The sequence below is a fragment of the Protopterus annectens genome, chromosome 6.part0 (assembly GCF_019279795.1).
Source record: "Protopterus annectens isolate FY-2018-M chromosome 6.part0, PAN1.0, whole genome shotgun sequence".
In the NCBI taxonomy this organism is placed as follows: domain Eukaryota; kingdom Metazoa; phylum Chordata; order Ceratodontiformes; family Protopteridae; genus Protopterus; species Protopterus annectens.
Genome location: NC_056737.1, coordinates 944,930,344 through 944,945,378, shown reverse-complemented (window position 1 = coordinate 944,945,378; position 15,035 = coordinate 944,930,344). Strand labels below are relative to the sequence as shown.

Here is a 15,035-nt window from a genome sequence, read left to right as displayed (position 1 = left end):
TGACATCAGCAGTCTTGGCAAAGTTGAGTATATGAATTGTAAGGAGTGTGAGTAGCCTAAAAAGCATTGCTCTCTACACAATCAGACACGCACACAAACACACACTCGCAATTGCCACTTCTTGGGTTTGAACTCCTACTTAACTAGTTTATCACACTACATCAGTATGCAGTTATTGGACACACCACAGAGACTCCTGGGCTAAAGCTCTCCCAAGGGTGTATTTCACATTTGATAACCTCAGCAGGCTTGTCATAGTAGGGCTATGAGGGGGGCAGTGTGTGCATGGGCCAGAAACTATTCATCTAGGGGTAGACATGCCACATGCAGCTACACACAGGGTCATATGTGACAGGTACATGTATACAGCTACTACATGACTACTTCCTTGTATAGTCATGTTGCACAGCTGGCATGTGCACCACATAGTCTGTAATGCTGACAGATACTGGTGACTATTATCTGCAGTGGGTGACATCTGCACCTCATGTGTTTGGGGCCCCTTGGTTGTGTGCTGGGCGGGACAGGGCTGGATGGCTCCTTGTCACAGTCACCCTCTTCCACACGTCTATGTCCATCTGCCTTTGGCTTATTATAGTGTATTGTCCTTACATATATGTCTGTATTCCTATCCACTGTGTGTTCAAGGCAGGAATGATGCACACTGATATGTGTCTGCACTAAGAACTGCGACTGCCAGATATGTCTGGTCCACTGGTGTTTGCAGACATGGCCTTCATGTGTTTAGGTGTGTGAGCATGCCCAGTATGACCTTTCAGTATGTTGTTGACTGATATTGCCTTCATTTCTCTAAGTGTGTGAGCAAGCCCAGTACAGCCATCTGTGCTGCATGTGTGGATCAAGTCTAGGTAGTTTGTACTGCGGTGCTGACCTTTGTGTTGTACACTGACAGGTAGCATGATGTGTCTGCAGGGTATCCATCAGTTAGTTGGCATTGACTGTTGCTACATTTCTGCATAACAGGGGGGACACGACTGTTTCTACATTTCTACACAGGTTTGGGGGGCCACACCTGACTGTTACAATATTTGTATGTAGGATGGGGGGGCACATCTGACTATTTCTACATTTCTACACAGGAGTGGGGGTGGCACACCTGACTGTTACTATAAGTCTACGTAGGATGGGGGGACACACCTGACACTTGTACACATTTGCTAGGACTGTACTGGTATGTCGGGTACTCCATTTCAGTCTGTAGTCTTACCTATCATGCTGGCTAGAGGCATACCAGTGTACTAACAGATTTTAGCTTTTAATTACCTACATATTAGTTTATGACTTCCTAGCCTTCACAACTGACATTCAACTGTCTGGCCAGCCGTAGTCTGTCTGTGTAGGCCTGGAAGGGGGTTACCCATAGGCCTCATTCAGAGGCCATAGTACAGCATTTGCTTTTGTTTATCTACACCTGCCCTGCTGGCTGTGACTGTTGTTGGGTATGTGACACCCCTGACTGGCATGTGTGAGTCACTTACCTTGTGGGTGTCCCAGTATTGAGGGTGGTGCTGCAGAGCTTCCTATGTCGGATGCACATAGTATACTCCCTATACATGGTTGAGCACAGGTAATGTCATGTTTGGCATCCCTTTTACTGTATGTGCGAGTCAGAGAGAGGTGTGATATCCTGGGTCCCTACCATGTCGGTGCATGTGCTATGCGTTGCCTGTTTGCCAAGGCCAGGGCATACTGGGCACACCTCCTTCTGCCTACTGGGGCAGGCTCAGGTTGTTCCTCCTCCGAGTCACTCTGTGCCTGTGCAGGCCTTGGCAATGGTGGAGGGCTGTGTGGCCCTGCCCCATACTGTTCCTGCTGCAGCTGTTTCCGCAGGATCATATGGTGTAGCATGGCACATACAAGGACAATTTGGGTACATGTAGTTGGTGAGTACTGCAAGGCTCCACCAGAAGTGTCCAGGCACCGGAAACGTGACTTGAGCATCCCAAACACACGCTCTATTATGATTCTTGTTTTTGCGTTTGCTTCATTATAGAGTTCTTGTTCAGGTGTATGTGCATTTCTGATGGGTGTCATCAGCCACGGCTCCAGTGTGTATCCAGCATCTCACACTAGGTGACCATGTGGGATGACCCCACTGGCGAATCTCTGGTACAGCTGTGTCAGATGCAAGATGTGGGAATTGTGATAGCTTCCAGGGCAGCCAGCACACACATTCATTATTATGCCCTGGGCATCACACACGACCTGGCAGTTGATGAAGAGGAAGTCCTTGCGGTTGATGTAGACCCTACCCCACTTACCGGCTGGTGCTTTGATGTGTATGTGCATGCATTCTATTGCACCTACTACCTCAGGGTATTCTGCTATTTGGTGGAAGAGATTCATATTGCTGGCCAACACCTCACGGGTGTTGGGAATATATATGCGGTCCTGGAAATGTGCTAACATGGCATCCAGGAACTGGTGGAGTACCCTGGATGCTGATGCCTGTGAAATCCTCATTGTATTCCCAGTTGACCTTTGGAAGGTACCTGTTACTACTATTCGTAGGCTTACACATACCTTGGTATCCACTGGGATGGATTCCCCTCTGTTAGTTCTGTGTGTCAGGCGTGGCCAGCACAGCTCAACAATTTGCTGTAGGAGGTCCCTGTCCAACCTATAGAGCTCCACTATCTCCAGCTCATGTAGCCCTTGTTAGGTTATCCTGGGTCTGTACACTCTTTTTCGTCTCCTCATTGTGGGTTGGTCGGCAGAATTCACATCCTCACCACCCTCAGCCTCCTGCACATGCTGGTTTATGATAGCAAAAGCAGCCCCTAACATTTTTTGTTTTGCTTTCGTTTTGTAAAATTTCCCCATTTGTATACACCGGTGGTGCAGAGTTTTTGGGAAAAAACAAGGGGGAAAGGTGCTTGCATAGTTTATAGTGGTGTGCTGGGATGGGCTGGTCTGCTGCCTGTGTAACTGGCTGATTCTGATACATTTCACCTGCCAGCTAAGCTAGTTCTCCTTGATTACCATCCTACTGCTGTTTTCCCTTCCCATTGCCGGAACACATACCCGCTTACACTTTGTAAAGAGTGCTAGGCAGGTTTAGACACACCCCCTAGCTTAGCTGTGCTAAGCTAGGAGCAATCCCGAGCCACATGGCTCCAATCCACTTGCAGTATGCCTGACCCCCCCCCATGATGTCACCTATATCCTAGTCTTGCACACAGTTATTCATACTTTTACACTGTTGGGACCTGCCTCACATGCTAGGGAAAACTGGGATTCACTATCCTTTGCCTCATTTGCATAGGATTGCCTGCTAATGCATAGTTACATGTCTCTCACTGAGCATCCCCACTTAGCAATGGGTCTATGTTGAATTAGCGAACGCTTAGAAAAGTGAACGCTAATTCATCGACCCCTTTTATCTTGAACACCCGGAACAGCGATTTTTTTTTCACAGGGGAAAAAATTGCTCAGCCGGTTTCGGGAGTTAGCCATTTCCTCCACTGTGGTGCGATGTCGGAGTTGAAAAAAAGAGAAAAAAAAAAACTTAAAACAGTACATAGTAGGGAGGGTGTATGTACTGTTTTAAGTTTTTTTTTTTTATTTTCTTTGTGGAATAGCGATTTTTTTTCCTTGGGAAAAAATCACTGTTCCGGGTGTACGAGATTTTAAGCTGTCGCTTAAAAAGGGTCGATGAATTAGCATTCGCTTTTCTAAGCATTCGATAATTTAATATAGACCCTTAGCAACCATTACTCACTGGCCAGGTTGTCTTCTGCCTGCCATTGACTTGCATGGCAGAATACTAATTTTAGTTAGAATGCTTATTTTAGGTTTATTTTATTATTTTCCCCCAATCCCATTTGTGCACCACTGTCCTATGCTTAAACAGCCGAGATCAGATAAAAAAAAATAAAAGTCGATTTTTTTATTTTTTAAACTGTTTGCAATGCAAATGGTGTTATGCATGGCCATTGGCATGCTTCCTCAATGATATGCAGCCTTTATTTGGAGCTGTCATAGCTCCGTTTTGGATTTTGCAGAAATGTACTCGGTTACTAACCGAGTACATTTCTGCAGATAGCACTAGTCTTGCACGGACCATTGCAAGCTTCCTGGATTGCAAAATCACCTCATTTGCATGAATTTCTCCTGCAAATGAGGTGATTTGCATACCAGGGCTTAGTCCATGCATGATTAGTGCTCTCGTGCACGCCCCTGCAGGCTATTCCTGGATCGCACGGCAGACATATTGCCTGCTAGAGCTCCTGCACTAATCATGCACACCGTGCAGGGCATAGAGAATCTGGGGGAATGTATCTATCCAGCTCTAGCAAATCAAACAGCTCTTCCCTTAGATCATTTTCCTCTAAACTTAGGGCACATTCTTTGTTCTCCATTTCCTCTGAACATTCTACAGAAAGTTCCAAAACAATTTCCTGTGACATATTCTCTTCAGCTGCATCCTGGCCATCAGCTGCTCTTTCAGATGGGAACTCACTGGTTTATCACTCTACAATATTGACTGAGTTAGAGTTGCCAGTGCTCTTTTGCTTGCTGTGTAACTCCTACTGAACTTTTATACTGGTTTCCTACTGAAGGTTCTAGAATATCTTTATGTGGCAAGTGATCAGATGCTTCCCGTTTCACCTGTTTCTCCTTAATTTTGGGACTCATTGTTCAATTGTGCTTTGACATTACCAGAACTGGATTTTCTACACTAAATCCTTCACTTTGCAGGTAATCCATAACTTCAGTTTCTACTTTAACTTTTCCATTACTAAACCTCTTTTCTACTTTACCCTTAGTTTTCTTTTTTTTTTTTTTTGTATTCTAAAATTGCCCATATATGAATGCCTTTGCCTGTTTTTCTCTTCAAATATCTTTGGTGCTACTTTTTGTTTTGGTTGATTTTGCTTTCTCTTTGCATAGATTTTGCAGCATATTTAATCATCTCTTATTCTTTTCCATGCAAATTTGTTCTTTGCTATACTTGTTTCTTCTTACTTTGGGGACTCATTGTTCCATCATGCTGTGACATAACCTGTGGTAAACTTCCTACACTAAATCCTTCATTCCTCAGGTATTCCATAATTTCAGCTTCTATTTATTTCTCTTCTGCTTTACAAATCTTCTGTCCTATGTTCCCCCTTCATGATCTTATTTTTGTATTGTGAAATTTTCCATATCTGGATGCCTTTGCCTTTATTTCCTCTTCAAATATCTTTGGAGCTGCTTTTTGTATTGATTAGTTTGTCTTTCTCCTTTGCATAAATACAGCAACATATCAGTTCTCTTTTTTTTTCCTGTCCATATTTCTTTTTTATAAGTTTAAAATATCTCTAGGTTTTGTTATATTTGTTATATTTTTACATTTCCAGAGTCACTTCTTTTTCCAAATGACCCAAGGTTTCTTGTTCTGTATAATGTTTTACATGGATCAGTTATATTCATGAAAACAAATCTGTATTTGAAGCGTTTCACAGTTTTTCTTGTGCAAGTATTTTTCTTTCCTCTAATTTCTCTCTTAAATTTTTTGAATATTTTTTGTCTGGAAATTCTGGGCTTCTTGCATACTAGTAACAATAGATAATTTCTTTCTTATCCTCAATGGTCCACTATATCATTTTATGACTCTTTTTTCAACTGTCATTTTTTTGTGTGTTTTTTGTGGACTACTTCTTCCTTCTTCAAGGGGGGGGGGTCACACTTTCCCTGTGTCTGGCCTAACCCTATTGTAGGAATGTTTCCATTTCTGGAGGATTCTACACTGATCCTGGCACCAGTATGCCTACCAGGAATGGGCACTTTTTTCTCCTGGGGCTTGTGTACCCAGCTGTCACTTTTATTTTTAACCTACTTATATGCATGATGTATGATTTATAAAATACAGTCTATAGATCAGTGTTGTTTTGGTGAGATTTTGTAAGAAAAAGTTCCACCCTGTGCAGGCACTCACCAAGACATGTGGATGAGTTCAGTTCCAGCAATATTACTCTCCTTTGCTTGCCGATTTTATCATCTCTCCATTCGGAACTCTCCTGTATAAACCACATGGTGTCGCATCTGTTGGTTACAGCTGTTCCAGAATGGAGACATGAGGTTCTGTTGTTGATTACCTTAATCTTGTCCTGCTGAGGGCCTTCTTTTTCTGCTTGGGCAAGGATCACTCAGGATTCCTGGGTTCTACTTCCTGACTTGGAAAATTCTCCCTCCTTTCATGGGAATTCCACAAACCCTTCAAGTCAGCTCAATTTGTTTCCAGAGGTTCTAACTCAGCTACTTTCTCAAGGCACAATTCAACATGTGCCAATGGATCAGAGAGGCAGAGGGTTTACTCATGGATGTTTCTGGTTCCCAGAAAGGATGGTCCTTGGAGACCAATCCTAGATCTTTCTCACTTAAACACTTTCCTAGAAGTGCTATCTTTCTGCATGCTGTCTTTACAAACTGTTTCCTCTGATTTCACCTCAGTTTTATATGGCCTATCTAGACATCAAAGATGCTTATCTACACATCCCCATCCATATCATGTACAGGAAATTTCTATGTTTGTCTGTGGATTCTTTGCACTTTCAATTCTCTGCCTTGATTTTTGATTTTTCCACTGCCCCAATGGTATTCAAAGTGAGTGGCACCTGTGATTGCCTTCTGGAGAGTCAAGGGTATCCAGGTATATCCATAACTGGATAATCATATTTTCCTGGCTCCTCAGTCAGAACAGTTGTCTCAAAATCTGCAGATGACCAGTCATGTCTTTCAAAGTCTAGGGATTACCATACATTTCAAAAAATCCTTTTTGACTCCATCACAGGATCACATCTTCCTAGGGTGCAAGTTCAGGACAGAACTTATGATGATTTTTCTACCTATGGAAAAAGTTCAATGCCTCAGAAGCCTTTCTGGAAAGCCTTCTGCCTCTCCACTCGATTTCAGCCAGGTAGTTTCTAAGACTTCTTGGGTTCATGGCTTGCACAGTTCCTATACCAACCTTTGCAAAACTCCACATGAGGAAAATTCAATGGTTCCTAATGTCAAGCTGGACTCAGCATGCTCAACCTCTGGAGTTTGTGATTCCTCTCCTCCCCTGCTTAAAAACAAATCTTCTTTGGTGGATTCAACAGCTAAGTCTGAATCCTGGCCTTCCTCTTCTTCTACTTAAGACAGCTCAACATCTGTCTACAGATGCCTCAGACACAGGGTGGGGGCAACTTTTGCTTCCAAGAAGGTTCGGGGCCTTTGGACTCCATCTCAAAGGAGAAAGCATGTCAACATCAAAGAAATGAGGGCTCTGACTCTGCCTTTACAGAACTTTCATCTTCTCTTTCAACCAGGCCCCTCTGAAAGTGTTTAGAGACAACACCACTGTTCTCTGCTATATAAACAAGAAGGGGCAATAAAGTCTTACCTTCTTTGCAGGTTAGCTCTCATGACATGGGAATTGGCAATTCAGTACAAGGTTACTCTTCTTTGATTTACATTCCATCGACTCAAAACATTGGGCAGACACCTTAAGCAAGTTCATGACTTAATCTCATCAATGTAGCTATCTTTCTCATTGAGGAAATGTTTCTTTATGCATTCTCCCCTTCCCTTCATTCAGAAAGTTCTGCTGAAGATTCAGCAGGACAAACCAAAAATCTTGGTGGTGACTCCCTTTTGGCCAAGACAGCATTGGTTCCCTCTTCTTCTGCATTTAGCCAAGGACAATCTCACAAGTTATCTCACAGAGTGGACCTGCTTACAAAAGAAAAGGGGTCTCTGCTTCATCCATATTTGTCAACCTTACATCTGACCCTGTGGGTGATCAACTTTTGATTCCTTCCAGGCATCTTTTTTCAAAAGATATGTTTAGGGTTATGCAGGAGGCCAGAAAACCCAATACTAGAAAATCTTATTTACCCAAATGGAAGAGGTTTTCTATCTGGTGTCTTTCAATAAATATGGATCCATTTTCAATGGATATTTCAGTAGTTGTTTCTTACTTGTGTGAAGTACTTAATAGTGGCTTGTCTTACTTGTGACACTGCCAGCCCAGCTATCTGGAATTTTGTAAATAATCATGTAATTTGTGAATATTAATATGATTTACATGTTTGTCTTACAAACATAAGAGAACTATATGTTATTTGTATATTAAACTACTGGTGCAGAAGTATGTCTTGAACTGTATGTTATGTACCGAGCTTCAAGAATGTAACCACAGTGTACCCTACTGGAAAAGAACAGAAATGTATATAAACTATATACCTGTGTGAATCTATGTTTTAATAGTAGAAGCTGGAACATACAGAGTTAACTTGAAAAAACTGCAAGAAAATAAGTTGAAATTGTTTTATGATTGTGTTCTCTCAGTTTCAGCAAGAAGACAAGATGTCTAGAGCTAGTAGTTTTTCTATTGTCTTGAAAGTAATTTTAATTACTAGGTTTAACATGTAAAGTGTTTTATTGCTTCCTAGCAGCTACACATCTGAGAGATATGTACTTCTCAAACAGAGATGCTAAGATTGTTAGTTTCCGTTAGCCTGGGAACTGAAGGCAGGTGACAAAGAGTGTTGTCATCTCGGCTGAAACAGCAGTAATATGTGATATTAATTTAAGAACTCTCTCAGAGAGAAAGACTGGGCATTTTGTATTCGTCTTTGGATCTGACAACATCCACTCATCTGCATTTGCCTTGCTCTGCAAGTCAGTCTAGGGTACAGTAATTTCTTTTAGATTTAGTTAGGAATGTAGTAAAGATTAGTTTAGATGTTTTCTGTATTTATTTGAGACTGTCCTGCAATGTTGTTTTAAAATAGTTCCTGTGATTCTGAACTCTGTAGTCACTGTGTTGAGGTATTGAGTATTGTCTTATTATTTTATTATTTATTAAATATATTTAAACCTTTTAAGTATGGTTGGTTTGTTTAGAGAAATTTAAGCTCTTAAAGTACTTGCATATGTATTTGGTGACATTGTACAGGTCACTCCTAAATAACCTTGCTCTTGGTCACACTTACCATTTTATAATAGTAACATTACACAGGAGGATTGGTCAGACACTGGGGATGCACAAGCCAGTGCATTTCTTTGTGCCGGTCCCAAGTCCAGATAGATGGGGAGGGTTGCGTCAGGAAGGGCATCCGGCATAAAACTTCACCAAAACATTTCATGCAGACACCAAGAAACATTTTTATACCAGATCGGTCGAGGCCTGGGTTAACAACAACCACCATCAGTGCTGTTAGCCTACAGGGTGCTGGCGAAAATTGGGCTACTATTGGCCGAAGGAGGAGATGAGGCGGAAGACATGGCCAAAGGCAGGAAGAGAGGAGAAAGGCTAGGACTGTGGTAGTGAGGGTCAGAACTTTGAATGTTGGCAGTATGACTGGTATAGGGAGAGAGCTAGCTGATATGATGGACAGAAGGAAGGTTGGTATATTGTGTGTGCAAGAGACCAGATGGAAGAGAAGTAAGGCTAGGTGTATCGGAGGTGGGTTCAAATTGTTTTATCATGGTGTGGATGGGAGGAGAAATGGCGTAGGAGTTATTCTGAAGGAACAGCATGCTGAGAGTGTTTTGGAGGTGAAAAGAGTGTTGGATAGAGTGATGTTTATGAAGCTGGAAATTGATGGTGTAATGATGAATGTTGTTAGTGCGTATGCTCCACAAGTTGGGTGTGCAATGGATGAGAAAGAAAATTTTTGGAGTGAATTGGATGAAGTGGTGATGACTGTATCGAAGGGTGAGAGAGTGGTGATTGGAGCAGATTTCAATGGGCATGTTGGTGAAGGGAACAGAGGGGATGTGGAAGTGATGGGTAGGTATGGTGTTAAACAAAGGAATGCAGAAGGTCAGATGGTAGTGGATTTTGCGAAAAGGATGGACATGGCTGTGGTGAATACGTATTTTAACAAGAGGGAGGAGCATAGGGTGACATACAAGAGTGGAGTAAGATGCACACAGGTGGATTATATCTTATGTAGGAGGGCCACTTTGAAGGAGATTGGAGACTGTAAAGTGGTGACCGGTGAAAGTGAAGTTAGGCAGCATAGGATAGTGGCTTGTAGGATGATGTTGGTTATCAAGAAGAGGAGGAGGAGTGTGAGGGCAGCACCAAGGATCAAATGGTGGAAATTGAAAAAGGGTAATTGTGAGGTGGAGTTCAGGGATGAGTTAAGGCAGGCACTGGGTGGCAGTGAAGAGTTACCAAATAGCTGGGTAACTACAGCAGAGCTAGTAAGGGAGACAGCTAGAAAGGTGCTTGGTATCACATCTGGACAGAGGAAGGACGACAAGGACACATGGTGGTGGAATGAGGAAGTACAGGAGAGTATACAGAGAAAGAGGTTGGCAAAGAAGAAGTGGGATTGTCAGAGAGATGAAGAAAGTAGACAGGTGTATAAGGAGAGTAGGTGCATGGCAAAGAGAGAGGTGGCGAAGGCTAAGGATAAGACATATGAAGAGTTGTATGAAAGGTTGGACACTAAGGAGGGAGAAAAGGACCTGTACCGATTGGCTAGACAGAGGGACCAAGCTAGGAAAGATGTGCAGCAGATAAAGGTGATAAAGGATAATGAGGGAAACATACTCACAAGTGAGAACAGTGTCTTGAGGAGATGGAAAGAGTACTTTGAGGGGTTGATGAATGAAGAGAATGAGAGGTAGAGAAGGTTGGATGATGTAGGGATAGTGAATCATGAAGTACAATGGATTAGCAAGGAGGAAGTAAGGATAGCTATGAAGAGAATGAAGAATGGAAAGGCTGTTGGCCCAGATGACATACCTGTGGAAGCATGGAGGTGTTTAGGTGAAATGGCAGTGGAGTTTTTAACCAGATTGTTTAATGAAATCTTGGAAAGTGAGAGGATGCCTGAGGAATGGAGAAAAAGTGTTTTGGTACTGATTTTTAAGAATAAGGGTGATGTGCAGAGCTGTAGTTACAGAGGGATTAAATTGATCAGTCACAGCATGAAGTTAAGGGGAAAGAGTAGTGGAAGCAAGGTTAAGAAGGGACATGATGATTAGTGATCAGCAGTATGGTTTCATGCCAGGAAAGAGCACTACAGATGCGATCTTTGCTCTGAGAGTGTTGATGCAGAAGTACAGAGAATGTCGGAAGGATTTGCATTGTGTTTTTGTAGACTTAGAGAAAGCACATGACAGGGTGCCTAGAGAGGAGTTGTGGTATTGTATGAGAAAGTCAGGAGTGTCAGAAAAGTATGTAAGAGTGGTACAGGATATGTACGAGGGTAGTGTGACAGCGGTGAGGTCCGCGGTTGGAGTGACGGATGCGTTTAAGGTGTAGGTGGGGTTACATCAAGGATCAGCTCTGAGCCCTTTCTTATTTGCAATGGTGATGGACAGGTTGACAGACGAGATCAGACAGGAGTCCCCGTGGACTATGATGTTTGCAGATGACATTGTGATCTGTAGTGAGAGTAGGGAACAGGTGGAGGAAACCCTGGAGAGATGGAGATATGCTCTAGAGAGAAGAGGAATGAAGGTCAGCAGGACTAAGACAGAATATATGTGTGTGAATGAGAGGGAGGATACAGGAATGGTGAGGATGCAAGGAGTAGAGGTGGCGAAGGTGGTTGAGTTTAAATACTTGGGGTCAATAGTTCAGAGTAACGGTGAGTGTGGAACAGAGGTGAAGAAGAGAGTACAGGCAGGATGGAGTGGGTGGAGAAGTGTGACAGGAGTGATTTGTGACAGACGAGTACCTGTAAGAGTGAAAGGGAAGGTCTACAAGAGGGTAGTGAGACCAGCAATGTTATATGGGTTGGAGGCAGTGGCATTGACAAAAAGGCAGGAGTTTGAGCTGGATGAGGCAGAATTAAAGATGTTAAGATTTGCACTGGGTGTGACGAGGGTGGACAGGATTAGGAATAAGTATATTAGAGGGTCAGCCCAGGTTGGAAGGTTTGGAGACAAAGCTAGAGAGGCACGATTATGTTGGTTTGGACATGTGCTGAGGAGGGATGCTGAGTATATTGGGAAAAAGATGCTAAGGATGAAGCTACCAGGTAACAAGAAAAGAGGAAGGCCTAAGATAAGGTTTATGGATGCGGTGAGAGAGGACATGCAGGTGGTTGGTGTGACAGAGCAAGATGCAGAGGACAGGAAGAAATGGAAACAGGTGATCTGCTGTGGCGACCCCTAACGGGAACAGCTGAAAGAAGATGATGATGACACAGGATGATTGGTCACCCTTTGTAAGGGCCTTAATTAACTTATAAGAAGGATTTGGTGGAAGTGATAACTACATTATAGTCTGGGCAGAAGGGGGCACAGCTAATAAACCTGTGCCAGCCTTCCCCAGGAGTGTCTGTGTGTTTGTATATAAATCAGATCTCAAAGTGTGTGTGTGTGTGTGTGAGTGTGTGTGTGTGTGTGTGTGTGTGTGTGTGTGTGTGTGTGTGTGTGTGTGTGTGTGTGTGTGTGTGTGTGTGTGTGTGTGTGTGTGTGTCAGGTAATGGGCAGGGACACGAAGCACTGGTTGGACAGAGAGGATGCTGGAGGTTTTGGCTTGACCACTTGGCTGAGATCTTAACCCTATAGCTCTGCCAGTAGGGAGTCTTATTGCGGATCTGGAGAAAGAGGCAGAAACCAGCCCCAGACTGACTGTGATCTCTGTGTGCTCTTAAGGGAAATTGCACTTTACTGTGTGTGTACTTGACATCCTCCCAAAGTCTATGTCCCTCACTGGTGCTAGTGATGAGAATTGAGGATCCTTGATTACTGGGACAGTGCAGAGGCATTACATATTAATTGGTTAGCAGTGGTGGGATATCCACATCACATATTAATTGGTTGATAGTTGCGAGTTAGCCACATCACATATTAATTGGTTCATAGCAGTTTGGATATTTAATTCCTGTAGCCTGTGTACAATGGTCACTGAAGGTGCTTGTACTCTCAATCAGCCACACAGTGAACATTCAGCGTTCATATCACAATTGTTTTATTTATTTTTGTTAGCGTAGTTAGTCAGGGAGAGCAGGCAAGCACATCAGCAGAGGAGTATGCCAACTGACAAGGAGCCAGTTAGCTGAGATGTGCCAGGCTAAAAGACTGGTGCATGCCAACCAGACTAAAGCAGACATGATTTCAGCTTTAGTCCCATCTGCATCACAGAATAGTAACCAGGACAATCAGACTGGCCATGGAGATGTACAACTCTCATAAAATGGACAGTGCAATCTTTCCACGGTGGACATAAAAATTCATCTGGAGTTAAAGAGACTTGAGCTAGATGCCAAGCATTTGGAAATAGAAGCAGCAGAGAAACTGAGCCACCTTGTGGCTGAGGAAAATGAGAAACTGCGATGTCTGCAGGCTGAGGTGAAGGAGAAGCAGAAGCAACATAAAAAGGAGATGCTGACTCTTCACCAGCATCATGGAGGTAATGGGGAAGGGAGTAACTGAACCTCAGAAGCCATAAAGGTCAGTAAATTTCTTCCACAATGCAGATTGGGATAATTTTGATAGTTTCATTCATATGTTTAAGAGGGTATGTAAAAAGTATAATCTTTACCAAGGGCACTGGGTACAGTTTCTGACCCCCTTACATCATGGTAAAGCTATAACTGTCATTTCTAAACTGTCCTATACTGATTGTTTAAATTATAATATTTTAAAGAAATGTTTTCTAGAATTTTTTAAGTTAACACCCGAAGCATATAGGAAAAAGTTTAGTGAGCATAGATGCAAGGCAGATGAAAGTGTGTGTGAATATGTTGTTGAACTAAGCACTTATTTTCATAGGTGGCTGAATGGATGTCAGGTCACTACTTTTGAAGGGCTGGCAGACCTGTTGGTGAGGGAACATGCCCTTAGCACTTTGCTGGAGGACATGAGAATCTGGTTAGCTGATAGACAATGCACTATTGTAGATGAGTTGGGGAAGAAGGGAGACATATACTTAGCAAGTAGAGCATCACTGCACAGGAAAGGGACCCCCAGTGCTGCCCATGGGTCTAAGGGAACACATGGTGGGCAGCCCAGACTGCCCCAACAGAGTCTGCCAGTAGCAGGGGGAACCACTAATCCAGGTACACATCCAGGGCTAAGGGTTAAATATTTTAAATGCAACCAGTGGGGTCATGTAGCATATAGATGTCCATGGAGGCAAGGTGGGGAGCAAAAGGTGGGAGAGCCAGTAAGTGGGAATGACAAAATGCCATCAGTAACTTGTTTCATGACAACAAGGGTACCACACTACCACAAGAGGTTATATCCTATCTTAGTGAATGGGTAAAGGCCATGGCTAAGAGAGACACAGCCTCCAACCTAACAATTGTGAAGCCTGCAATGGTTACAGAGGAGCACTACTTGCTTGGGCAGTCTACTCCAGTCAGACCTTTAAGAAGGACCCCATACTAAATACTTTGGCTAAGGTTCACCTTGACTGGGAGGATGGAAAAGGATGCCAGCAAGTAGGTGTGTCTGAGGATATCCCTGCAGATGTGCTGATAGGGAATGGTTTTGACAATGCCATACCCAGTGTGCATGCAGTTATATGCAGTCAGGCATGGAGACAAGCATGTGGGTCTGGTAGCCTGGGGGAGACCCAGACAGACTGCACACTTGCAGTCAGGACTGGTGAGGTGGTTACTTCAGGGAGAGAGCTACCCTGTAGCATTGAGACTGAAGGTGAGCCACAGCTGTTTGTGTGTACTGATGTTCCCTTGGACAGAGTGACTGCAAGGGCAGAGGTGAGTAGTAGTACCCAGGCTGACAGTGAGCCACCACTGTCAGAGGATGCCAGATTACCTCATGAAGCACCAGACATATACAGTGTTTCAATGGCCCATAAAAAAACCTTCTAGTGTGTCTGAGCAAGTCAAACAGTCCTTGAAAGAGAAGAATTGCAGTAGATATTGAATCTGAGGATATTCCATGAGTCTAATAGTTTACTTCTGTTATAACATGTCTTATGATAAAATATTAGCTAATAAATAAACATATGGTTTCATTTTTAATATGTAGTAATACCATATATTCCTGAATCCTAAACTGAAATTAAGGCCAGGAAATTGGCATGGATGGAGTATTGCAGTGCTAGG

The 15,035-nt window shown here is 43.1% G+C and overlaps 1 pseudogene; it reads left to right on the top strand.

The window, feature by feature from the left end:
- The window catches only part of LOC122803918, a 146,343-nt pseudogene that overhangs the window by 124,171 nt on the left and 7,137 nt on the right, over positions 1-15,035 (top strand).